Here is a 15,848-nt window from a genome sequence, read left to right on the forward strand (position 1 = left end):
GAGCAAGCACAGGATGCTTGACCAGCAAACACCCCAGAGATATGCATCGGCTGATCCAAGTGTGGGAGAGGCAACACAGGTGTACTGCAGTTCATTCTAGAGAGGAACCGTCTAATAGAAAGGACATTCAATAGGCTGGGAAGGCAGCAAAGAGTTTGTGTCTTGTCTTTCTCAGAAAGCAGAGGCTTGACTGTTGGAAAACCTTGTGATTCATAAAAGGTATAGTAGTTGCTATTTCGTTTTTAAGCACTGTTATGGTTGAGATGTTCCAGAATTACATGTTTAAAGCAAAAAGGTTTCAGTTTAAGCATGAGCATGAGAATCTTGAGTGTTAAATCAGAGCACGTGCCTCTCCCTGGTCTGCTGCAGGTTGGAGGCAGGTGTGAACACTTGCTTGTTCTCTCTAGTCTTGGACCTGGATATTGGTTTGAGAAGTTGAGTATTCCTTTTCTTTCAAAATCAAATGTTAATCCCATTGGAGTGAAGTAAACCTGGAGTTTCAGGGTTTTTAGTTGATGTTGCAGCATTAGTTAAAATGGTCACAGCATTAAAGAGAAATGTTCCCATTAACTAGGGCAGAGGAATCTTCTTTTCAATTTTTAAGTGACTCAACAAATAAAAGCACCCTTTGACATCTGAACAATTTTTTAAAATTTATTTATTTATTTATTTTTAATGTTAGTAGGAGTAAAAGCCTATAAATTTGAAAGGAAGGAGTAAAGAAAATATGCTTATGATGTGTTCTCAGTGTTCAGGCCTCCTGAAGAAAATGTACCTGTTAAGTGTTGTTGAATGGATGCGGAAATAATTGAAATCAAGGTGAAAAACTATTTTAAGCAATCATTGGAAAAACTAGCAAAAATATTAATTTTTGAAGGCAACTTTGAATTAGAACAAAATAACACAGTACATTTGGAACACTGAGTAAGATAAATCTTTCTTTGATTTCATCACTTTCATTTAGCAAAAACAACATTCCTGTTGGAGTAAATCAAAGCATGGTTTTAGCCCTGCTGTGGAGTTATTGATCTCCATGTTGGAGGGGGAGCAGTGCAAGAGTTACCCTCCATTTACTTCCTAATTATGATTTATTCAGAGTCTTTTAGTGTGATTTGCTTGGCAGGCATTTTTGATGAAAAATTCATCACACCTCCTCAGTAGGATGTAAACGTTGCCCCTGTAAGTCCCTGCCTGAAGTCTTAGGGAGATGCAAGCTCCTCAGGAGCTGGCTGGCAGACGAGCACTGATTTATTTCTGGAGAGTCCATTCTCACAATGGCAGATGGGGGCAAAAGCTTGAGCTAGTTAACAATACTTCTTTGGCAAAACTGAAACAACAGTAAGTATTGCACAGCTTGAAAGCTTGCCAGCATCATTTGAGGTGTATGCAGAAATTCCCCTGAGTGCTTGCAGATGTAAAACGATTCCTTCTCAAAGGTGATTAGTTTATGTATAATCAACTGGCCATGTCAGTGGTCTGTTGAGCTGAAGTATGATGTAAAAGAAGGATTTCTGGTTGAAGTGTTCTAGTCCTCTGTAATCAAAGAAAACTTTTATTGGTGATACAGGATGAAAAAATGATAATATTTATTTCAATGGAGATTTTTTAGGTAGCTGTACTGTGCTTGTTGTTTCTTACTTACAAAGCTGTGCTTTGTGGTATGTCCAGTTTGGAAATTGGACAAGAGGTGAGAGCTGTCCTGCTGCTGCTGGCATATGAGACCTGGGTGCACTAAGGAGCACACCAAAATTTGCAGACATGGGAAGTCTTTTCTCCCAGGAGTGACTTGGATGGGAAAACACATGCATTTCTGTTTCTGGCTGTGTAGAGCATAAGACCAGACATAATGGACCTTTGCCACAGCTGTAGGCTGCATATCCTTTTATGACTGAAATCTGTTCTGGCTCAAGAGGGCTGTAGAAAGCAGATTAAACAAGCAGGTGCAGCACATGCCGTGGCCCCAGCGAGGCAGGCATGCATTTGCTCTCACATCTTCAGGCCTGCAGCAGGAGCTGTGCTCACACTGTCAGCCTGTGTGAATGGTAGAGGATGCAGCAGGAGGGAAAAAAAGTCAGATTTCAGAGCGCTGTTGTCGAAGTAGCTGGAGAAATACCTGTGGATAAAGCAATCCAACTCTATACCCACCTCGCCATGGTTGGCTTACAGCTGTAGTACCCCAAGCGCAGTGGGCTTAGATACTCTGTTTCCCAACACCGTCTTCCTTTATCACATCGAACACTTGCAAAACAATTAATGTGAATTAGCAATTGCTTGTTGCTTTTAATATTTATTGAAAGGAGAATTGTTTTTGTTATGTTGTTCCTTGACCCCAGTCATTTTGCACCCATAGCTTTATGAAAAGGAAAAATAATCTAAAAATAGGTCTGTAATGTGAGCAGAGAAGAAAGCAGTTAGTTTGCCAGCATGTACATACTTTTTTGGGTAGAAAATCCATCGTCTGCTAAGGGCTATCTTCCCTTTTTGAAATTCCTCCCTGATTCTGGACACACAAATAAAAAAATCTATATTTGAATGCAAAAATTTCATTTTAGGTCTTTATACACCTTAATGCAGTACTGCAGATGGTATCTAAAAGATCAAAGACAGCATTTATTACTGCTATATGGTGTTGATGATATTTTTAATATTTCAGCCATGTCAACATACATTTGGTCATTACTTTTCTAAAAGTCAAGTCTTCTTTTCTTGAGTAATCAATGTAAGATGTTTGCATGATGGAAAGTATTTAAGTTCAATTTTAAAAAGATGTGATTCATACTGTATGTTATGTTTGTTTATCAGATAACATTTTCACTGAGGGGTGGCAGTTTATTTTTTCTTAGTGCTTTGATAGATGAACATCTGGGACATTTTCCAACAGAAACACATTTTCTACCTTGCCTCAGCAAACTCCAGTGGAAGTAGTACCTTTCAAAAATAATGGTTTTCCAACACAGTTTGCTATCTGGCTAAAAAATATGCCGTATGCACAACCACATACAAGGCTATATTTAAATTAAATAAATAAATAAATAACCATTTTCATTGAAGTATAAAAAAATCATCCAGCAAAGGTCAAAAACACTTGCTGAATGAAAATTTTGGGTGTGTTGATATAATTGACATGCTTGCTTCCCGACGAAAGTTTTGGGCCAAATCAATACAAAATTTTGTATTTCAAATGCACAAAAGGCCACTGAGGTTTCTGAGTTAGAAAACCCCTAGGAATTGTTATCTCCCTTTATATCCTGTGAGCCCTTACTCCTGTTGACTCCAGTGCTGCCTTGGGACCCCAGGGCACTGCGCTCCAGACAGATTTTGTGATGTTCATTCAGATTCACCTTGAGCAACACATTTCTGCCAATCTCCACTAAATTTCCAAAATTAATCCTCCTGAATTTTTTTCACCTCAGAAGGTGAGAGAAATCGGGGAAACGTAATTTTTTTACGGCTGCATTTGAAAAAGGGTTTTGGATACCTTTGTAAGTCCTTTGAAGCATATTTTGAAAAATAACTGCCAACCAAAGTGGCAATGCAGAAAAGTGCCATCTTGTTCAGGATTTGTACACACCAATTTTTAGACACAGTGTTCTTTTCACTAAGTACTACATATGTTAATTTATATTTATATAGTGTCAATATTGTTGTAACCAAGCTTCTCCTTTTAAACACTTCAAGAAAAAGGCCTTGTATTTTTAGGTGATTTTCATAAACGGAATAATTCTTTCCTTTCACTAGTATCTTGCACTCAGTACATGTAGCAATACTTAATATATTCTCTTCACAAGTATTTGTTAAGTGATTTAGTTAATGGCTGATAAATGTTTTGTACAAATAGATTCTGTACAGGAAAAAAAAAATCTTTTAGATAAACATTATTTATTTTTACTGTTTTGTAAGTTAGACACTATAATGAAGCTCCTTTTGCCAGAATACTGGAAGTGCCTCTTGGTAAAATGTATTATACAGTAAATATGTATTCAAAATTATTAGAAAATACTTGTCCACAAAATGAACAATGTGGATGTTGCAATGTGAAGACAAATGTACAACAGAAATATAATTCTGTGTATACTGTTTGCTGTGTTTCTCTTCCTTTATCGAACAAATTTGCTTTCAGTGCTCAGCTTTCTGCTTAAGTGCCAGCAGCAGATGATCTATCACCTCTTCAAACTCCAATTCAGTAAGGTTGGTGGGAGGAGTTAATCAAAGTTTTATATCATGTCCAAAATCACGTGTTCCTCTCTGAGCTTCAGGTGGAGGGTATAAAATAGGTGAGACATCAAACTGCAGAGGTAACTGATAATTACTAGACAATCCTGAAGAAGGACTTTTCTTTGGGCATCATTCATACTACATAACTTCCAGCATAGACAGGCAGATTTCTAATTTGTTTCACGGCCAGTTAGGTGACTAAACACCGAGCTGAGCAGAGGGTGAGGTGAGGGCTGTTGGCTTTGTGTGGCTGCCAGGCACACCCTCTCCCTGCTCCGCAGTGTCCCTGTAATCCTCTGCTGAACTTCCACCACTTGCCAGCAGCTGTTTGAAAAGTTGCGAGCCATTAAAGTGTTCGCTTTTGCCCATGTGTGTCCTGCCAATGCAGAAAGTGTTTACCCTTTCTCCATCTTGTTTTTTTCTCCTGTTTGGGTATGACAGGGTTATGCTGGTGCATATGTATCGTATATTCCTTCTTCTGAAATGTTTGACTATACCATAAAGCAGGTAAATATTGAATTACCATTCTATCTGCCAGCCCTGCTCTGTATGTGATTGTGACCCTTGCTCACGTTTATTGGTATCTGATTATTTGTAACTTTACCAGCAGAATTCTGCACTTTATTTCAGATCACTAATAAATACCACATTAAATGCCGCATGACTCAGACAATTTGTTAGAAGGCTTCATTATAAACATCCTTCTTTAATGAAGACCAGTACTTCAACATCTGTCGTCTACTTTTCAGTCCAATATGGACCATACTGTTTGAATGTGCTTTATATGTTATGGAACTTTTCAGTCTTAGTAATGTAGCAGAGTAGCTAATGTTTCCAGAGAAAATGAAATGTGTCACCTTAATAGTGTTTCCCTTATTAATCACAAAAATAATGTAAAGTGGAACATCAGTAAAGTTAAATCAATTTTCATGCAACTGTTTTGACAAGTATACTGTCATTCTACAGTGAAAGATTTTGTAGTCCATAATGTTGACTAGCATTGATATCTATTATGAAAAAATTAAATAAATAAATAATAATAATATAAAAATAAATAAAGCATTTTACAGCAATCTAATTTTCCCTATTTTTTCTTAAGTTTTATTACCTACTTTCATCAAAATTTGGAGAGCTTTTCAGACACCTTGTTGAAATGTTTGACTAAAAATTTTCTGTATGTGCAATCTATTCCAAGCTTCTTTTCCTATAACTTAAAAATTACAATTTTCAAAATATGAAAAAAACATCAGGCCCAAATCTGTCTGCTAATTTTGAAGTGCCATCAGTTTTATCTGTTCTCTGGCTTAAATTCTGAATGGCAAAAATGTAAGGAAATTTGCACCAGCAGTGATTAGAAATTTATTAGTTGGGAGCATTGCCAGCATGAAAGTAAAATATGGATATACCTATTCTAACCAAGATGCTCATAATCACAGAATCACACAGAATTTCTAGGTTGGAAGAGACCTCAAGTCATCGAGTCCACCTCCAACCTAACGCTAACAGCCCTCCACTAAACCATATCCCTAAGCTCTACCATCTAAATGTCTTTTGAAGACTTCCAGGATGGTGACTCCACCACTTCCCTGGGCAGCCTGTTCCAGTGCCTCACAACCCTTTCAGTGAAGAAGTTCTTCCTAACATCTAGCCTAAACTCCCCTGGCTCAACTTAACCCATTCCCCCTCGTCCTGTCACCAGGCACGTGGAGAACAGGCCAACCCCCACCTCGCTACAGCCTCCCTTGAGGTACCTATAAAGAGCGATAAGGGCTGCAGCTGGTCTGTTCCAAGCTTTAATAACTCCATAGCATGCAATCATTTGATCCAGAGATTCAGAGCTGCCAACAGAAAAGCACACTGCTGGAGTGACAGAGAAAAACCCTTTTCATTCAATACACCTCATCACAAAGACGAGACTACCAAGGTAAGAATGCACTTGTCTTTAGAAATCACAGAACTCTCTCTGGAGCTCTTCAAACAGTGAGAGGTTCCCATGGGAAGGGATGAGCAACAAAACACAGAGTAGAAGCAGTCAATCTGCTAATGAGACCACACATGAGCATGCCTTTCCTGCAGTTCTGGTAAAACATAAAGGAGACCTTGATGCACAATCAGTAGCAGCTCAATTAAATGCTGCATTTTCCAGGTGCTCAAATTACTCTCAACTGCTCAAGTAAATCTACTGCCTAAACCTCACTTGAAGTGTCTCACTAAATGTAGAAAGCTCAGAGAATTCTTGGCACTCTGCTTAACATTACTTTTTTTTTTTTTTCTTTTTCTTTTCACCTTTCAATTCTCTCACTAAAATCCTGTGGAAAAGACATTATCCCTTATGCCACCATGGGCTCCCTTGGTATCATTGGTGTTTCACACATGACTAATATGTCAGCTGCCTAATATCTTGGTGCTGCCCTGACTGATGGGGCGAGTAGCTCTGGGATAGGCATCTCATCTGAAGGCGTCTTTTAACTACTCCACACTGGGATCCCCAAAAACTAGCAAGCTAAGGAGAAAAAAAAGCCAGCTACTTTGTTGAGCAGCTTCATAATCAAAGCTTCACATACAAAAACTTTCTTAATTCATGATACATGGGCTAAAACATGCAAGTTTAAAGTCTTACCTAAGGCTTTGATGACTTGTGCCATGCTCAGTCTGGACTACTAGTTGTGATCACTAAGTAACCCAGAATAGATGCAGTTATGATTTGGAAGCTTGATATGGATAAAAAGCTACTGCAACCTCTGCTTATCTGCAGCCAGGAAGCAAACAGAAGAAGGGTCCTGTTTGATCTACATGATGATTTCATTTATAGTGACTGTTGTTGTTGCTAGTAAATTACTTCTCTTCACAAGCTTTTGCACCTGGCAATTGTTTATTACCATGCTTTCCGAAGGCATCGTATTCAACAGATTCCACACCTTCAGCATAATAATCTGTTCTTTAGAACTTTACACCTTCTCTTTCCAAATTTTTAACCTAAATCTTATGGTTTAACCCTAATTCAAGGAACTTATCTGCATTACAAAAAGTGCTGTGGGATTTTATTAAGATTACTGGTGTTAATCCCTAGTACTTGGCCAAATACCAGTTTCTCTTATTCTATTATTCTAAATTAAAATTCTGCCAAAGCTACAGTTACCCCCTGGAGTAACTTTCTGCCCTGAAGAGCTGTATCATTTTGATGGATCTCTATTTCTCCATTGCATCCCCTCAGAACTGCATTTCCTCAGGGTCCACTGGGATCTTTACAAAGTGTGGTTTTATATAGGTACACATACTGCTTCCCTTCTCCTTAAAACTCTAGTCAAAACCTGTCTGGATCTGTAATTTGAAGGACCTCATCATTGAAGGACAACCTCCTACCACTTTTACCTGATCTTTTACTTGGTTACCTTGTGTGACTGCTTTCAAGATAATCTACAGCCATTGAGTATGCTCCTATATATTAACCTAGCATGGAGAACATACATGGTAAAGGTGGTGTTGTTCCATTGTAGGGCTGCAGCAAGTACTAAATTGAACTCCAACTGCTATTTCCCCAAGTGCTTCTAATAGCCACTGTGTATCTATGCTTTTCCAATATGTGAGTTTTGTTCTGACAGTGGTTTTCCTATTCATTTATTTGTCTAACAAGGATTGCTTTATCAGCTAATTGCAAACATCTTTGCTGCATCTGCTTATCACTGACTCCAAACTATATAATTCCCCGAGAATCACAAAAAGCAAAAATGTATTTTTCATAAATTTTGAAGTGAAATTATACTCAGAGACGTTTCTTTAAATGAAATTGTTGCTTCCAACCCATTGTGCTTTCTAAATTGCTTTTATTCTGGCAGCTGCATTTCCGGACTCAAGGGTGGTGGAATGCCTCGAGCTTACTGCTCATTAGACAATGATTCAGATCTGGATCTGTTTGATTTTTTTTTTTTCCTGAGCTCTGCACAAACTTCCTTCATGGTCTTCAGCAATCATGAATGATTTCAGTTCCTCTCCTTCAAAGGTAGTTATTACTTGCTATTACTTTACAGACAAAATGCTTGTTTTTGTCTTCTGCATCTTCACTCCTGCACTGTGCTCTCTGAGGGTTTAGGAACTCACCACAGTAGGGGGACTCTGGGCCACAAGCAGTTACTGCCACAACTGTCTCTCCTTTTGCATGAATCATTGAAGGCACAAGAGGGCAGCTCAGAGTTGGAGCATTCACAGAGTAACATAAATAAAATAATAAAAGATAATTTGGCCAAGTGTCAAGCTAAGTAGTTGAGAACTCATTCTGCTGGAAGTCTGTACATAGCTCTGCTTTCTATGGCTTGAGAATGTGCTCTCTGTCAGACCATAGAAAGTACATGATCTCAAATTTTAAGATAAAATGACAACATGGTCTATCAAAATCTTGGTTATACATTTTCTGGGTTTCTCTCTCTCTCTTTTTTTTTTTTTTTTTTTTTAAGTCAATATTTTCCTTTTATCAGATAAAACCAAAAGTTTCTTTGCAGTATTTATGTGTGTATTCAGGTTTCAGTGTAATGTTTATATTTGCAGGCAAGCTCCTAAATGTCTGTTAGAATATGTTTTGACATAACACCTTTTACAAAAGAAGAAATTCATGTGTCTGAACACTGGTGTTGTTTTGTTGTTGTTTTTATTTGGGGTGGAGGGGGTTGAGATTTTACAAGGTTAGCATTTTTTCATGAAACGTGCTTAAAGAAGCAGCAGCCAGTTCTGTGGAGCTTCACCTTAGAGACCTGCTGTTGGATGGTTTAAATACTTACTCACAAACCTGCTGTGTGATTAGAGTATTGATTTGTCTATGCATTAAGATTACTCTTGTCCCAGCTATTCATCATGGCTAGACTAGGCTTTGTAAATGTAATTCATTTAACCCTGTACTTTAGAAATGAAGGTGGTCTGGCTTCTAATTTCCTGTAAAAAACACAAAGTAGGAATGCAAAGAAAATGGAAACAGACCTTGAGGAACAGCATTTATCTGATCCTTTGTCCTATATCTGCTTTCAAGGCTTTGTTTCAATTATAGAATAAGCATTATAAGTAAGCAATTTCTTTTGGGACTATGGGAAAGCAAAATCTTTCTTTGATTAATTGTCTAGTGAGCTTTCAGGGAGTTGTGACATTGTGCTTCAGCAGTGCTTTACTGTGGTAGGCAGTGAAAAGAGAAATCAGAGTGAGGATTGCCATAACAGGTGTCATGTGCTGCATCAGAATTGGTAGTGGTTTGTTTCCCATGTCTCAGATCTCGTTAATAAATCAAACTAGGGGATCTACTGCATCACCTTCCTATGCAATATCTGTTGTGTGGGAGGCTTGTGAGACCGATAAACTCCTACCTGGATGACACTTTCTCCTCTGCCAGATGGACTCAGTTTTAGGGAGGATCTTCTGTTCATTTTCTTCAAGCTTCTGGAAAATAACTGTAGAGGAAATAGATATGACTGTTGCTGAGGACTGTTATAATTAGCTCGTAAGTGAATGGTAATGCTCATTTGGAAGGTGTAAGAAAACTTTCCATAATGGAAAATATCTCCCTTAGGGTGGTTTTGGTAAAGTTCCAGTTAAGATATTATCTACACCTATAAAGAAGTCAGAGAAGGGTCTATAAAGGAATTCCAGTAAAAGACCAACTGTGATAGAAAGCTGATGTTGAGGATTTACAGTGACACAAAAATCCAGAAATGATGAGAACATTGCACTAAACCTGATAGGCCTCATTCTTTAAAGCATTACTTCATCTTAAACTGCATAACACCCCCCACACCACCCCACCCCCCCAGTTTTTTTTCTTTTTTTCTCTAAGGGTTGAGAACTATGCCCCAGAGCTTAATGATAAAATTTGTAGCGTAATGAGGTCTCAGATGAATTATGTGAAAGAGATTTATATAATGAATATGCTATTCTGAATATGAACTTCACCTATATTAAAGGACATTGTGGTAAAGGCTACCAGTGGCAGAAAAACTGAAGTTTGTCAGAAGTCATTAGAGGAGACAAGGTCAGCAACAAAGATTAAAGATTAGGCAAAACTAGTACAGATACTGTACTGTGTAAACTCCATTTTCCTAATAATTGAAGGAAACAGGCTAGAAGCTGCTGTCAGAAAGAGGCTGAAAGAACTCTTAGCTCTACTAATCGCTATGGGCTATTAGACACACTGATATCTCTTAGAAAAGGGGAAAAGAGATTTCCAAGTTTCCAAACCAGCCAAGTAAGGATACAAGACATATTAAAGAACAAAATGTGAATTACGTGCAGTGTAATAAAATTCCAGCCACATTAAGAACCCAAAATGGAGATATAATGAAGGAATGGATAATAATTTGTATTAAGACTAGGAAAACAGAAATCTGCTCCAAGGTGCTGTGTTTGGCACCTCACCATTTTGAGTGTCAGTGGGGTTTTAGCTGCCATGGCAACATACCTGGCTGCAGAGGGTAGAAGAGAGCAAGGAGGGGGAAGGAAGAAGAATTTGTAGTTAATACCTCCTCTGTTTGTGTAATGAAATCTCACAAGTTAGCAGAACATGCAGGATTTATAATCTTTCTCAGTTCAAGTGACTGTGCTGAGAACCACATCCCTCCCTATTACATGAACTTCCTATTTCATGTTGCCATTTCAACAGCCATAACCATCTGACGGGAGAAACACAGGGCTGGAATGAAGTTTGCAAAATTTTCCTTTAATTTTGGCAAAGAGCTTGACTGATTATCTAGTACAATTCTGTCCTCTCTTTAGATGGATCTCTTCATGCTGGTTTTACTTCATGTTGGCAAGGGCTTTGCCCAGGGGCTTTGTGAGAGTACTGGGCATACTGGGAAGAACCAGTGCCTGGATTGGAAAGTTCTGTAAATAACCTTTTCACCCAACATCCTATCTTATCACTCACAGTCGTGTTTCTCTCTCTCCACCCCTCCCCCCCCCCCCCCTCGCTCCCCCCTCCCCTTTTCTTTTTTCTGGTCCATTCTGCCCTGAAATCTTTCTTTTCCTGGGAATGAGCAATTAAGAAGATCAGGATTATTTTTTCTCTCTCAACAAATCTTTGTCACGTGCTCCATCAAACTTGTAGCAGGTTCCAAAGAAAAATACCCCAGGGAGGGCTTAAGTGCTCTCCAGGATTTTGAGTTAGGGCACCCGTCATTGCTGCTTGCTGTATGCCCGATGTGCTGGAGTTAATAGGAGAGAAGGAGGGAAGAAAAAAATGAGGAGGTGGGGAAGGAGGTTGGGGGTAGATGAATACCAAATTCTCAGGCAAAACAGGAGACAGCAGCCCCCCTCCCCCCCCCCCCCCCCCCCATGTTTATTCCTTTCTCTACCTCCAGTATAAGTTGTACTGTCCTTAGTCTGGGTAGTTTGTAAGAGGTGCTCTTTCCCTCCAGCTTTTCCTATTTCTATTTCAACCTGTGAATTGTTCTTTACTTTACTTCTTTCCCTCCTCATCTAAGGAGGGGGAGTGAGAGAGTGGTTGTGGTGTTTAGCTGCCTAGCACAGTAAAACCACCACAGACCTGAGCGTGTGCATGAATGTATGGGTAGGTATAAGCGGTAGAGGGAGCTTACCTAGAAAAAAGGGTAGGCACCAGCTGTGGAGATTTCTGCTGCCAGGTAAGATTTGTTTTTTCTTCTCTTTGTTGCATTGCCTTTTTGAGAGGATGTCTCTGTACCTGTCTCCTGTGGTCACCTAGTCTAGCAAGTGCAGCCCCTATGCCTGTGGGCTGCCACATAACAAAGGCATGTCTAAGGAGGCTTATTGCAAAGCAGACATGTTTCCAATGGGGGGAAGGACTTTTTTCATTGCCTGGAGTTTGAATGAATGGAAAGGCACTCCGGGAGCTGCCTGGTGGTATCTCAGCCCACCGCATGCATGCTTGAAGGTCTCTTCCTTGGACCTGACCACCCAGCACAGCCCTACATGCCAGCCCTCAGAAGGGTACAAGCCACTACTGCCCGAGCTGTCTCACAGGTGAGCTAGTGAGCCTGCTCTCAATGGGATGGGAAGTGATCCCATGGGAGGGGGCTCCTGTACCCTGGCTGGCTAGAGCCAGAAGTGCGAGGAGGGATCAGTACTCCAGCTGTGAGCTCTGGTGATGAGCAGGGAGATGCTGTGACCATGTAGTGGTCCTTCAGACAGTGTCACCAGCTGGGGTGTACACAGCTGTAGAGAGCGTAACAATGTTTGCAAAGCTCCCTTCACTTCAGAGCACCTGCTCTAGTGACCTCCATTCCCATTAGAATGACTGGTGATACAATTCCACCCAATTTATTTATTTCAGTATTCCCCCACACCCCCCCCCCAAAAAAAAAAAAAAAAAAAAAAAAAGGCAATTTTAAGGTGGAACTCACATGGTTTTATTTGATTCTTCATAAGTGTGGTAAAATGCCATGTTCTTCCCACCCTTATCCTCACAGAAACTAAAATATTTCTGGTTTTGATAATGTCTACTTTGGTTGTGTCCAAGAGAACCTCTGCTAATTTGATAGTGGCTGATAGTACAGAATGCATTAGAATAATTATGCACTGTTTTCACTTATGTACCTACTCTTCTTTGACTATTATGGAGAAGAGCAGCCTTAAATAAGGGAAGCATTTCCTAAGATACTTTCTTAGTCTCTGGTAAAAGTTACAAAATGGATTTAGAAAGACTAATCCATGGAAGATCCATTTACTAAATATCTTCAGAGATCCTTGAAGACTTCGGAGTAAGCTTCAGAAGATGCTTAGGAAATTAGGAAATACTTCTTAGAGGGTATCTGGTTGAAGGAAGAGAAAATACATTGTCTGTATGTATACATATAACTGTTTGTGCTTTGGTAAACTTGTTTTGTTCTTACCATATGGTTTCTTGCTTATGAAAGAGCTGAATACTTTTACTGCCAGAAAACCTACATTTTGGAAGATTGTGCGCAGGTTTAGTAATAAGGACACATAAAGCCAATGAATATATTTTTATCATTGCACATATTACATAGTAAACATACTTACTAAAAATAAATAGCAAATCTAAATCTAAATATTGTGCCAAGGTAATTGTTGCTCGGGTCATACTTTTAAACTATTAGTGAGTAGACAGAATACACTTAATCCATATAATAATATCCTTTCAATTAGGAGTTTGTCTTCCAATAGATATAGCTTTAAGAAATGTTTGTGTATGTGCATGTACATCCATACATAAACACTTTTGCAGTCATTAATAGATCAAGTAAAGAATGTATGATTATATTCATCTCAACTGAGTGTGCACAGACATACATAGATTTTCACGGGGAGAACTACATGAAGTTTGCGAGATACAGGATGCTTTAATTTAGCTCTGTAAACTTGAGGGGGTTGAATTTGGTGACTGCATTTCTCTTGTATTGTCAACAAAATGGACCTTTCTTAAACAAGGAGAGTGGTGCAGGCTGAACTCCAGATCTTTGTCATTATCAGTGTAACTGGTCCAGAAACCTGACCACAAGGAAATGTTGTGCCACTGTTTGGGATTATTCTTTCCAAGCATTCCTGCCACATCTGGGATAGAAGAGCTGACATGGATTAACTGTCTTCAGATTTCATGGCACACTGGAAAAATATGGTGTCCAAGAAGACAGGGCAAAAAGCTAAGGTTGTTGCTATAGTATCAGTGGAACCAAAAAAAGTGTTTGAGCAGCACTAGACAAGTTTGTGGTCAGTGAAACACTCATCTTTATACTTGTTGCATGAAAGAGGAAATATTAGAGCTAACATTGCAGTGGTTTGTGGTACCCCTGGGCCCTTTACACTGCTCTCCATTTTGTGTTAAGAGCTTCGCTCAGAGATATTATTAGAGCATCTAGAATGATGCTCTGAGATACAAGGTTGGAGGTTGCTCCGGGTCAGAAAACTATTGTCCTCTGTAAGGCTGTACCATAGTTACAAGTAAAACCTACAAAACTTGTGCAGCTATCAGTCCTTCCTAGGACATTTCTATTTGACACCCAGAGTGCCAAAATAAATTGTAATAATTCTTATAATTTGTTTATACTCTTGAGCATAAGTCTTGTTTGAGCACCACTGTTGATTCTCTGTCCTTTCATGATTTGTACCAGGTCAGTGTGGCCTGATGCAGTCAAGCATCACACATTAACTTGCATGACGTGGTCAGACTCAGGTGTGTCACATTCGATCTCCACACCTCCATGGCATTTCTCTTTTTGTCCGTCACTGTATATGGGGTGCAGTGGAGGAGACTGTGCAGGCCCATGCAGAGCATTTCAAACTGTAAGCTAGAAGCTATTATTTCATGTGCTTACCTGGCAGCATACCTTATGTGTGTGTCTTGCCCATACTCACAAGTTTGAATTAATTTATCCTCATGTGAGTTCTGTGAGGTGTATCCTGTCATTTTCCATTGTAAAAGTCTGTGAGAAGGGGATGCAAAGTAATTTTTCCCAAGTTCACAAACATCACCAGTAGAGTAGGAACAGTTCATATGTTTTCTGTAGCAAGCACAAACCATCCTTCTTTTGTTATTGTTGTTTTAAAAAATATTTGTATACTCATTAGTGCTGACAAGGAAAAGCATTACAGTCCTTGATGTGGCAGTATCAAATGCAGTTATTTCTCTTACATGCAGTCACTACCTTCTGTTTCATCGGATGCCATAGAGAATTCTCACTGGAAATTTTGGTACCTGATTTATCTCAGTCTTTTTGCCTTGCCTATATACTAACAAAGTCTAGATACACTTTTGTTGTTTTCACATTTGTGAAAGTACAAGTACCTCTTGTAGACACCTTGGAATTCGTGAATACAAGTGTATATAATGTGTGTGTGTGTATATATATATATATATATATATATATATATATATATATATATTCTTAAAACCATACCTGTATCTTATTTGTGTAAGATCTGTGCTTTAGATAAACATAAAAGAATAGGAACTTCTATTCCTATTTTCAGCCAGCAGTTCTATAAAACATAATGCTGCTCGAAAGTGAGCACAGGAGTTGATTTCATAAATATTTTCAGACCTGATTTAGAGAGATTGAAACTAAAACCAAAGTAATGTACTATGTAAGTAGAGATTTAAGAATTACTGATATCTTTGGTTCTCAAAGTGCAGTATTTAGATTTTCTTTACTTCTTTGTATTTACCTGCAAAGAAGCAAATTCACATTTTTCCTGTAACAATTGACAAAACCACTGAGCCTTTAGGCCCTATCTGAAATGGTAAAGGGAACTAAACCTCTTTATTCTTGTGTAACTCATTAGCTATGATCAGACGATTAGAGCTAATGTTTCAATCTAAAACAATTCAAGTCCCTCATTAACAGGGCTAGATTTCCTTTGATCTAATTACTTAATGTCCCACATATATAGGAAATTTAGAGATCAACTCTGAGAAATCTCTGCAATAATAGTCACATCTAGAAATGTGAATTTACATAGAGATTCAAGAAATGTTATTTAAAATGCCTTATTTAGTCTGCTGGTGATGCTTGGCCAAATGCTCAATAAAATCACATTGATGATAGCTCGAAAACGAAGATGAAAACAGTTTACTGAGTATGGTTTAATCTTCATTATTATAGGCAAGTGGATTGCAAATTTCCATAATTAAACATCCAGTGCACGGGTCAGATTCTCTTGTGAAG

Source organism: Aythya fuligula, chromosome 1 (genome assembly GCF_009819795.1).
Source record: "Aythya fuligula isolate bAytFul2 chromosome 1, bAytFul2.pri, whole genome shotgun sequence".
In the NCBI taxonomy this organism is placed as follows: Eukaryota; Metazoa; Chordata; class Aves; order Anseriformes; family Anatidae; genus Aythya; species Aythya fuligula.